This window comes from Macaca mulatta, chromosome 6, assembly GCF_049350105.2.
Source record: "Macaca mulatta isolate MMU2019108-1 chromosome 6, T2T-MMU8v2.0, whole genome shotgun sequence".
In the NCBI taxonomy this organism is placed as follows: Eukaryota; Metazoa; Chordata; class Mammalia; order Primates; family Cercopithecidae; genus Macaca; species Macaca mulatta.
Genome location: NC_133411.1, coordinates 21,252,278 through 21,264,752, shown reverse-complemented (window position 1 = coordinate 21,264,752; position 12,475 = coordinate 21,252,278). Strand labels below are relative to the sequence as shown.

At 33.3% G+C, this 12,475-nt stretch overlaps 1 protein-coding gene across 20 annotated transcripts in view; it reads left to right on the top strand.

Moving 5' to 3' along the window:
* Positions 1–12,475, top strand: part of CDH18 (cadherin 18) — a 1,124,701-nt gene that overhangs the window by 659,011 nt on the left and 453,215 nt on the right. For 5 of the 20 annotated variants that reach the window (XM_078004396.1, XM_078004400.1, XM_078004398.1 and 2 more), the window contains one exon: positions 1,490–1,580. The exons of the other annotated variants lie outside the window; for them this stretch is intronic. The gene's annotated coding sequence lies outside the window, so the exon portion shown is untranslated. The remainder of the gene's footprint in view (positions 1–1,489; positions 1,581–12,475) is intronic. 20 annotated transcript variants of the gene reach the window in all.

The following is a 12,475-nucleotide window of genomic DNA, read 5'->3' as shown; positions in this document are numbered from 1 at the left end:
CCTCTTCAATTCACCTAACTCTTTAAATTAAAAGTGAATAACATTTTGTTTTGTATTATTGGTCGACTTAGTTAACCTGGTTTTTATTTTCCTGGCATTTGGTGTATTTGAAGTCAGAATGAATACACGTAACTACTGGCTTTTGGTAACACAAAATAGGTATTAGAAAAAAAACTGCTTTTTCATTTCATTGCTTATAGAATTTATTTGTTATCAATTATCAAATAATAAGATCTCCCCAAATAACACAGCATTGGGTATTTTTTTAAGGGGAGTTTTAGATACTTATTTTGCTAGCTTTTTCATATTAAGAGTTAATTACAAGTAGAACGTTATAATACTCTAAAGGGTCAGGTGTCAGGATATTCGAGTGTTTTTTAAATTATTCATTGAGTGGAATACTTAGGTCCCAATTCTCTCTAAAAGACTCATAGGATATTATACAGTTTTTATATGTTGGTATGAAAAAGGGTTAACTTGTTTGTTTTTATTTTCTCTAAATGAGATCTTAAAATTTATGGCGGATGATGGATCAGAGGACTGTTATTCAAATATGACATTTAAATCACATCTCAGTCTAGAGCTTGCAATGGCTTTCATATCTTGACAAGATTGGTTATTTACAATCAGAGCTCTATCTCGGGATTCATATGTTTGGATTCGTTCTATATCTCCTTGAAATATTACATTTAGCTTCATGTTTCCTCCCAATTCACTTTGAGAACTGAATTACTTAGATTGATATGGTGTAGTGGAATAAAAATGGCATTTAGATTCAAGAGACCACATCTGAATTCTAACTTCACCATACAGCAACTGTATATGCTCGTCAAATCTTTTAACTTCTCTGATTCTTACGTTTCTTACCAACCCCCTGCCCCAACAACAACAACAACAAAACATGATTACAATCGTTTTCCCTCTGGGTACCTCACAGTCTTGTCAGGAGGATGAATATGGGATGATATGATGTAAACACACTTTGGAAATTATTATATTATGATTACTGTTTCTAAAACCGTCTCTTTACAAGTAACTTGCAGCTAGATAGAACTAAGCTCGAAGAGGCATCATGCTGTCGTGAGGCATGAGGGTCACCTGGCAGAGAGTATATCAGAAGACAGCCTCTGTCCCCGACATGGGTCACCCAGTCCCATCTCCAAGGCCTGGGTTTGCTATGTCCCAGTAATTAAGCCCTAACAGTGACAAGAAATCCAGACCAGCTGCTTCCTCGACTGCTGCTGAGAGTCGGGGCATTTCTTGACAGGAGCTCTGTATCTGAGGTTTGCCTCAAACTTCTACCTTGACCTCTATTTTCTGCTCACACTTTGCTCCATCTTTTGAACTGATGTCAAACCAAAGCCTCGTTCTTTAATCTGTCTCCAGAAAGCCTTAAAGGAGACAGGTCAAAAGTATATAAGAAGGGTGACATCTCTCAGCTTGTGGAATTCATTTGGAAGGACTCAACCTGTGGGTTTACTTGTTTCAGGGAAACATGAGTAAAAATGGCAGATTGAAAACCAGAAGTCAAGGATCAAAGTTACCCTCCAGGGATTTGTACAATGGACATACTTTCCTTGGTAAGTTTGAATATTTTATAGAAATACAGCTCCCCTGCTACAAAGCAAAAGGACATTTTATTTGTATATGATTTGAGAGTCAAAGAGACGCTTCTAAATGGTAGCATTCTTCATTCAGCTGTCAACAATTCAGCGGCTGAAGTAAATTGTACTTATTGGCAAGGGCCAAGCTTTAAGCAGTTTGATAGTAATTTAACATATTCCAGGAAAGAATGATAATCCATTGACGGAAAATCGTATGTTCCCCCATGCAGGGAATATAGCTTCACTAAAATTCTTCTTCCAAAAGGGTGTCTGTATTCTCCTGATATTTCAGTACTGATTGGGAATGGGACATCTTCCCCTGTCAGGGATCTACTTCGTATTCTTGATCCCTGGTTTAATATACTTCTTGACGCTGAACCATTATTTAACTGCTCTTTATGTCTTATTTTGCACTTGAAATCTGCTTTCCTAATTATGTCTTCTTTGTGACCTGGACCTAAGCATATCTACCATGTCTAGGCTCATATGAAGCTCCAGAAGGTCAACTTGAAGGGAGACAGGTGTGTGCAAGGAAATGAACATGATTGAGAAGATGGAACATTCACTTTAGTCTCAGTTTCTCAACTAGCTTCATTTATGATCTTAGGCAAACATGTCTCTCAATGAATCACTATTTTTTATCCCTTAGGAGTTAGGCAGGGTAGATGAGGAATTTTTTTTTTTTTTTTTTTGAGAGACAGGGTTTTGCTCTGTCACCCAGGATGGTGTGCAGTGACACAATCACGGCACATTGCAGCCTTCATCTCCTGGTTTTAAGTGATCCTCCTGCCTCAGCCTTCCAAGTAGCTGAGACCACAGGTACGTACCACTATGCCCAGTTAACTTTTTTTTTTCCTCTTTTTTGTAGAGATGGGATCTCACTATGTTGCCTAGGTTGTTCTCAAACTGCTAGGCTCAAGTGATCTGCCCATCTTGGGCTCCCAAAGTTCTGGGATTATGGATGTGAGCCATTGCACCTGGCCCAAGGAAGTTCTTAAAACATAATTAGCAAACAGTAGGAGTACATGTTCACATCATTGGCAGTAAAGTTGGACTACTTGTATTCAGTCCTGTCTCAACCAAACACTTGCTATATGTGCTTTAACAAATTAGTTATCTTACTCCATTTGTGCTGTTATGACAGAATATCATGAACTGAGTGTCTTACAAACTACAGAATTCGTTTCTCACAGTTTTACAGTCTGAGGAGTTTAAGGTCATGATGTCCGCAGATTCCGTGTCTAGTGAACACCCTCTTCCTGGATTATAGACTTCTCACTCTTTCCTGACATGGTGCAAGGAACAAGGAAGCTTTCTGGAGTCTCTTTATAAAAGCACTAATCCTATTCATGAGGACTCCATCCTCATGCCTAATCACCTCCCAGAGATCCCACCTCCAAATGCTATCATATTGGGGATTGGGTTTCAGCATAGAATAGTGGAGAAACACAAACATTTAGTTTAAAGACTTTACTCTCTCTAAACCTTTCTTTCACCCTCTCCCTTTACAATGGGGATACTATTTTTTAAATAATAGATTGGAACTTTTATTAGGCATTGAAAATATAGAACTAAACAAGGAAAATATTGTACCATTCTGTATCTTGAATTCTGCTTGGGGAAAAATAAGCAAACAATACAAAATAATTGGAGACTTTTTGTTGCTATTGTTGTTGGTGGTGTTAAGTGCTATGAAGAAAATAAACTAGTACTTGGAGAAAAAATACTAGAGGAAGGGCCCCATCTTAATCAGAGTGGTTAGAGGACCCTTTTCTGAGGAGATGCCATTGACAGGAACCATGAAAACTGAGAAGGAACTAGGAAAAAATATTCTTTAGATCCGCATTGGCCAGTAAGTGAAAATTTCAACAAAGGTCTTCTTGGTCAGTGGTAGGTACCAAAAAAAAAAATTGCATGAATAAGACACAAATGATGATTTATGCAGGAAATGACTTATCCAGAGCTACATAAGCCAAATAGTAAATTTGAATTTTCTTCCTAAGTGTAGGTCTCTTTGATACACATTGATATGGAGAATATCAGTGTATCAAATATATGGAGAATAGGCTGGAGGCAATATCTGAAAATTGAAGATCAGTTAAGAGAACAGTGCAATGGCTTAGAACGAGAAGCTTCCACTTTAAACTAGGAAGATTGCAGAGGAGATAGAGTCATATGTAAACTATATTTTTACAATATTTAGAACCTGTTGACTTGGTGGAAAATATATATTATTATTACTATAAATACTATAAATATTTACTTTATCTTTAATATTACTCACTAATCATATGAATAGTAGATTTTATCTTCAAAAAGTTAAATATGCTAAGCCTCTGTCATGAGGCTTTCTTTTTTCAGGCATAAAAATCAAGTTAAAAGAAAAGTACTAGTCTCTATATACGTAAGTAAGAAAAAAGTGCCAGGTTGATCCATGAAGATGCAAATGTTGAAAACATTCAGCATTTCTTGCACAATCACTAAAAACTTGTTAAAATAGGAACTATATGTTTTTGCTTAAGTCACATAAAAGAAGAAAGAATTACCAAATTTCAGAAGACTATTGATTCTTATTTATTACTTCATAAAAATATAAGGCATTTAAATTGAATAAAGTCTCCTTTAAATTGGTGAGTCTTTTCAGTCCAAAAACTGATGCGAATTTTATGGTATTATGAACTGTTATTGAGTCCTCAATTTAACAAATTGAAATGATCACCAGTATACATCATTCCATACCATAAGATGAAAGCTTTGCTTTACATTATATAAATTTCGTTCTGTCTCAAGAATGGAAATAAAATATCTTGTCTAATTACACTTTAAAAGACAAAATATTTTCCAGCAGTATGCTTTAATTCATAATTAGTGAACACAGAGTTACAAATATAATTAAGACAGAAAATTGTATCAAAAAGTGTCTGCACTTTCAGTCTACTTAAGTACAATAAAAAATTAGACACCTTTTAATCAGTGATGCAGTGGTAAAATCAACTTTAAAGCTAAATAAACCAGGATTATAATTTCAAAACATAGACATTTTTAGAAATTAAGTAAGTATATAATAAAGATCTAGACTGCCTTTATTAGTTGCTTGTAACATTAAGAAATGAATGTTTTTTATTGAATTTCACAAAGACAAGAATCACTTTTAAAATTATACCACTAACCTTGAAAAAATATATTTGCCATAGACTACTGCTAGATTTAAAGTATGAAAGAAAAAGGAAAAGCATGATTATTAAACTGTTGTTGAAGAATTCATTTCAAATAAAATTTACTGACAAAGTGTTTCGATCCTCATTGGTAAAATAAAAAAAAAAGATTTTTCAATTATGAAAGGACAGTTAAATAACCTATTATATCTGAAAGTATTAGTTATATCCTCTAAATGTCAATTACCTTTCTTAGTGTGTAAATTCAATTTTTAATGTAATTAAATACATTTGGAGCATCTCTTTGTTTATAAACTTCTTAGAAGTTTAAATTAGGATTAAACAAAAAAATGGTCCAAATATATTTAAGTACATTAAAAATTGAATTTATATTAAATGCATTTGGAGCATTTCTTTGTTTATAAGCTTACTTTAAAGTTTAAATTATAATTAAAGAAATACTCCAAATGTATTTAAGTACATTAAGAATTAAGTTTATATTTTGTAACTACTGAACTACTAGTGATATTTTAAGTGAGAATATGTCTGTATATAGAGTACCTTTATAACTTCAAAAGGCATGTAATAGGCAAGCATGTTTATTTTTTCTACGTATTTTGGTCAACGTCATCTAAAAATACCGAGATATATACTTTATGTCCTGATAATTATTTCAGGAGAAAGCATGAAGTAGAAAGTCAAAGTTAGTCATAACATTGAATATGGTGACTAGAAAATATGAATAAGAATAATAACAAGTCATATTCATGAAATTTCTGATGACATATGTGATGTATTTTAATAATATTTGCTTAATTATTCTAGCTATAAGATGAGATTATAAATGTATGTACCTTATTGGGATATGGAGTGCATTTTATGAGAAGGTGTTTAACTGCTGAAAGTTGCCATTGCTAAATGCTCAATCTAGAATATCGAATGTCATAATAATAATTAAAAAATTAAAATAAATAAACTTGTTTTTTCAGTCAGGAAGTCTGAAGTCTAAAGGATATGAGCAAAAGTTAACCATGACGATAGAGTAAGTTTTCCATAACCCAGCATCATTGAGTCCCTCATCCCTAAAATTTCTTTTTCTTTTTCCATGATCTTGGAAGGTTTCATAAGTTTCCATGAAATATGGTCATTACATTTCAATGACTCCACTGCTTCACAGTATACAACCTCTAAATCTCTAAATTCAGTTATTTTTAAACACTAACTCCCAAAAAAAAGTCTATGTGTCCATTGTTTAAATATATATTACATATTTATATATAATTTATATTTATAATATAATATATATGTATTTATATACATATTATATAATAAATATATATTACATATTTTTATATAAACAGATATATTATATATAAATATAAACAGATATATAATATATAAATATGTAATATATATTTATTATATATTATATTTTTATATATTACATATTTATATTATATATGCATATAGAAATATATACATATATAAATATAACTATATATGTATATATAACTGCTGGAAGTTTTTGTTCTTCAAGGATGTAGTATTTCTAAGAGGATGTCTCATTTCTCTCAAGCCCTCTTTGAAAAAAAAAAAAATATATATATATATATATATATAAAATGCAATAGAATAGGAAATGTGTACTGCCCATAGTGAGGGTTATACTTTCTTTGAAATTGTACATTGTGTGTTTCTGTGTATGCAGGTCAGTCTATATGTGTGCATGTGTGGTTATATGTTTGTGTGCATTCGTTTGCTGTATAAAACCTATCTGCAGTCAAAAGTAATTGAAAAATTCCATTGTAGTGTCTGTTTATTTTCTACAGATATTTCTTAGAGTTTCTTCAATATTGGCATTCAGTTTAATCCTGTTCAGCCATTGTGCCTCACACACATCAGGCCCATATGTAAATCACACCTTCACTACCCTACCATAACACCTCCTTGTTAATTGCTTATTGAGAATGCCAGTCCATATTACATTGCAGGTGCTCAAGAGAGGCTAGTATACAGAATGAAAGAATCATTGCCTAACCAAATGAACGAGAGATAGGTGTCCAGAACTGCCCTTTTCTGTAACCATAATTATATAGTTACAAAAGACCCTTCCCACCTCAGTTTCTTAAATTTCTGTCCCTCAACAATGTCAGCATGAAGGATATAATAATGTTCTAAATGTCTAGAATGTTTTAAACTAGTAAAATTGGTCATCTAATTTATAACGTTGGTTTTCAAAAAATTGCTCTAACCTTTAATTTATAGTAACATAAGTGTACATAAATACTTGAAAAGAGTATATATGGCCATGCTTATAATTACAGTGGTATTATTACTCTAAGAAGTATTCTTTGAAACTGCAAATCACAATAATTACCGTATCTTTATCTATATAATATTATTACATCTGTATTCATTTCTAACCTATTTTTTAACTTATTTGTCAGTTTCTATATTTTATTTTTAAATCTTGAAACATGAAATTTTTATTCACATAAAATAAGTAAATGAATTGGACATATATTTGAGAAGATTTTAAGAGGAGAGTGTTCTCAAGATAAGTTTAGGGCTATTTTATTTAAAACTTAAATAAATATACTCAGAATCTCAACATTTTACTCAAAATGTAAAATTTATATTATACCAGAGCTTCAAGTTTTAATTTTTTTCTTTAAAGAAAAACATGATATCCAAGAAGCAAAATTTTGGCATATTTGTAGTATCTATTAATTATAATGAAAGCCTTAGAATACCTATTTGACAGCTCTTTTTGCAAAAGTGTACAGCACATTATTTTTAATCATTGTTGTATTGCTTTAAAAATTTTAAATTCATGGTATACAGTGTTTAGAAACATAAAATTCAGAGTAGTTCAGGTTAAAGGACTTCCTGTTTGAACATTCCCATGGTTTTCCTCAACATTTTGTCCTAATTTTTAGACAGAGAAACATCATTTATAATTAATTATTTTTAAAAAATGCTCTTTAACTTTCAAAACATTTCTTGCTGAAAAATGAAGCTAAAACAAAAACAGCCTGTTGCACTTTTTATATCTAAGGGGATATTTAAAAAACTAACAAGGCAACAAATGACTAAGAAAAACACATTTTAAAATACATTGGAATCAATTGTGTGACAGAAAGAGCATAAGCAACTTTCAGCATTACTGAGAATAACAGAATTATTAAAACTTAAAGCCTCAATGTTAAGAGGCTGTGTTGTATCATTCTAATTATATATGGATTTTTTAAACATGAGTTTTCATCACTATGATTATATAGAACTTCTTATATGTGATCTACAGAAACTGGGAAAATAACAGCTATTTCAATCATACAATCTGGAGCCACAGTGCTAACAGGTTTGACTCAACAAGTAAGTGAAACCTGTCAGGAATAATAATAAAAAAAAAAAAAAAAAAAAAAAGAAGACGATCAGCAGTTAGGAAATGATCATTGAGAATACATTGAGCATTGAGAATACATTGAGACAGAGACAGAGACAGAGACAGGGAGAGAGAGAGAGAGAGAGAGAGAGAGAGAGAGAGAGAGAGAGAGTTCCTAACTCTACTTAAAAGCTAGCTCAGTGCTTATGAACAACCAATACATTAAGATTCTTTATATTCCGCAGTTACAAAAAAAAAAAAATGTTTTTAAATACAGAGGGGATAATGGATCACTTAACAAAGAAGACACATTCTGAGAAATGCGTTGTTAGGTGCTTTTTGTCCTTGTGTTAACATCACAGAATGTGCTTAAACAAACCCAGATGGTACAGCCTCCTACACACCTAAGCTATACAGTATTGCATATTCCTCCTGGGCTACAGACATGTACAGCATGTTCCTGTACTAATTTCTATGGGAAATTGCTATACAATGGTATTGTTGTATCCAGATGTATCAAAACATAGAAAAAGTATCTACAATAAAATACAGTATTAATACCATAATCTTATAGGACCACTGTCACATAAGTGGTCTGTTGGTGACCAAAACCTCAATATGGGGCATGGAACTGTAACTGAAATAACCTAGCTTACTTAACAATATCTATAGAAAATATAGGGAAACATACTAAAAGTAGTCAAGTCAAAGTCTGTTAATACTCATCTTTTCAAGTTGGGACAAGTAAATGTAAAGTTGCCTTAAGATGTAAGAAGCTGGTCATGAACAGGTATATTTCTAATGAACTGTAAGAGTCCTTAAAGTTTTTGAGGGCATTTTCTTCTGGAGGTGCAGGACAAAGAGCCAGCTAACAATGAAAGAACATCCCCTAAAGTAACAACTTACTTCCTCTTTCTCAGCTCCCAAACTAAAAATGATATTTGAAGACTGAGACATAATCTTAGGCCAGGTGAACAAACTTTTCAAAAACTCCTTGTATGTGAGAACATATGCTACATAAACATGATGTATGGACCCCATTGTTTTTCTCTCCTCTTTATATCTGGATTTAGCAAAGCAATCAGGATTTAGGATAAAAGAAAATATGAAAGACCATAACTAGCCTACTTTTATAGATCTAGAGATTTTTGACTCTATTATTCTGTGCAAGGGTTATTAATAAAATGAAACCCATTGTGTGAACATCTGCAAAAAGATGATAACTGTAAATAAAGACAATCCTCAGTGTGATCACATAGCACTGCTGAGGGAGTTACCTGAGACCCCTGTATCTTTACATCAAAGCCAAACTTACTCGAATCAAAGACCCCCTAGTGCATATTCTCTGTGCATATAAAAGTTCTTTTTTAGTTTTATGAAATGGAAGTAAAAGTGGACGTTTAAAAAACATGTTTAAACATTTCCTCTGGCATGCTTTAGGCTTCATTGTTAGCAAGAATTCTTTAGGGAACCATCTGTCTGTGAATGACCCCACCATACCTGTTAGAAAGGGAAGGCTGGTGCATAAATATAACAGAAACACTTAGGAAAGGCAGAATGAGAGCCCGCTGCGTTGTCACTATCCCTAAAAGAGAGATGCTTAGACCCAGAAATCTGAAATGCGATTGACAGTTATATATAAACTCAGACTTGTGTCATTGGACATCCATGAAGGATACAAAAATCATCCAGCATATTAAGCCCTTCTCACATCTAATGTTCATAAAATAATTCATTTATTCTTTTATTTCCTTTTTTCCTTCTTTTTTTCTCTTTCTCTTTCTGTGTTTCTTTTTCTTTCTTTCCTTTCTTTCTCTTATTTATTGTATTCATTGATGACACATTTGTACCAGTTGTTGTCCTAAGTACTAAGGTTTACATGTGGGAAAAATAATCTTGGCTCTCATGGAATTTATATCTTTTGGAACTATGGGAACTGGAATGAAGAGTATCAAAATTTAAGATGCTCTTAGACATCCAAGTAGATATGAATTGTTGTGAGTTGAACATTTTAGTTTAGTTCGAGGGATAGATCCAAACTAGAGATAAAATTGGCAAGTCAATACTATACGTTTGTTATTTAAAGCTACGAGAGCACATTTTATCTCTTTCCTAAATGACTAAAAAGGAAAGAAGTTCAGAAACTGGTCCTTTTCACAACTTTAAGGATCAAGGGAGGCATCAGAAATGGAGGCTAAGATGTGCCAGAAAGCAAGAAGAAAATTCAGGGGATTTCAATAACTAGGAAGAAAACAATAAAGAGAAATTTGAATGCTCCTATTTGGTCATAATGGATGAAAGGAAAAATTAACTATTGGATTGAACCATGGAGGTTGCTGATCTTGCCAAGAGCACGTTAGGTGGAGTTATGATGGCAAAATGATGATTAAAACTGGTGCAAAAGAGAAATGGAGATACTAAATATCGGTAACTCCAAAAGTTTTGCTTTCAAGGAAAAAATTGGGACAATAGCTGGAGACGGAATTTAGGTCAATACTTGATATATTCATATACTGGTAAAAATATGTGAAGAAAAGGAGAAAAATAATGATGGATGAGGAAAGGGGTATAATTGATGGGATGCTTTTCTTGAGAATATAAGTGAAATGGAGCTTAATGCACAAATAAATTACATGAAATTGTACAAGAGCACAGATATGTCTATTGGAAAATTCTTTTTTTATTTTTATTTTTTTATTATTATTATACTTTAAGTTCTAGGGTACATGTGCATAACGTGCAGGTTTGTTACATATGTATACTTGTGCCATGTTGCTGTGCTGCACCCATCAACTCGTCAGCACCCATCAACTCGTCATTTACATCAGGTATAACTCCCAATGCAATCCCTCCCCCCTACCCCCTCCCCATGATAGGCCCCGGTGTGTGATGTTCCCCTTCCCGAGTCCAAGTGATCTCATTGTTCAGTTCCCACCTATGAGTGAGAACATGCAGTGTTTGGTTTTCTGTTCTTGTGATAGTTTGCTAAGAATGATGGTTTCCAGCTGCATCCATGTCCCTACAAAGGACTCAAACTCATCCTTTTTTATGGCTGCATAGTATTCCATGGTGTATATGTGCCACATTTTCTTAATCCAGTCTGTCACTGATGGACATTTGGGTTGATTCCAAGTCTTTGCTATTGTGAATAGTGCCGCAATAAACATACGTGTGCATGTGTCTTTATAGCAGCATGATTTATAATCCTTTGGGTATATACCCAGTAATGGGATGGCTGGGTCATATGGTACATCTAGTTCTAGATCCTTGAGGAATCGCCATACTGTTTTCCATAATGGTTGAACTAGTTTACAATCCCACCAACAGTGAAAAAGTGTTCCTATTTCTCCACATCCTCTCCAGCACCTGTTGTTTCCTGACTTTTGAATGATTGCCATTCTAACTGGTGTGAGATGGTATCTCATTGTGGTTTTGATTTGCATTTCTCTGATGGCCAGTGATGAAGAGCATTTTTTCATGTGTCTGTTGGCTATATGAATGTCTTCTTTTGAGAAATGTCTGTTCATATCCTTTGCCCACTTTTTGATGGGGTTGTTTGTTTTTTTCTTGTAAATTTGTTTGAGTTCTTTGTAGGTTCTGGATATTAGCCCTTTGTCAGATGAGTAGATTGCAAAACTTTTCTCCCATTCTGTAGGTTGCCTGTTCACTCTGATGGTAGTTTCTTTTGCTGTGCAGAAGCTTTTTAGTTTAATGAGATCCCATTTGTCAATTTTGGCTTTTGCTGCCGTTGCTTTTGGTGTTTTAGACATGAAGTCTTTGCCCATGCCTATGTCCTGAATGGTACTACCTAGGTTTTCCTCTAGGGTTTTTATGGTATTAGGTCTAACATTTAAGTCTCTAATCCATCTTGAATTAATTTTCGCATAAGGAGTAAGGAAAGGATCCAGTTTCAGCTTTCTACTTATGGCTAGCCAATTTTCCCAGCACCATTTATTAAATAGGGAATCCTTTCCCTATTTCTTGTTTTTCTGAGGTTTGTCAAAGATCAGATGGCTGTGGATGTGTGGTATTATTTCTGAGGACTCTGTTCTGTTCCATTGGTCTATAACAGAGATATAGACCAATGGAAAATTCTTTAAAAGAGGAAGAAGGCAGATAATACTAGAGGAGGTGTAAGTAGATGGGCAAATGTGGTAGAGCTGGCTTATAAAAAAATTCACTTATGGTTGTCTCTTCTTGTCCTGGTTAAATGGGAAATATGATCATCAACCTAGCGTAAGGATTAAAGCAGAGAATTGGTGAAGGTTTAAGATAGTTCAGAGCACAAAAGTGACAGCCAGTAGAGAAGGATATTGAATAAAGACCTGCAT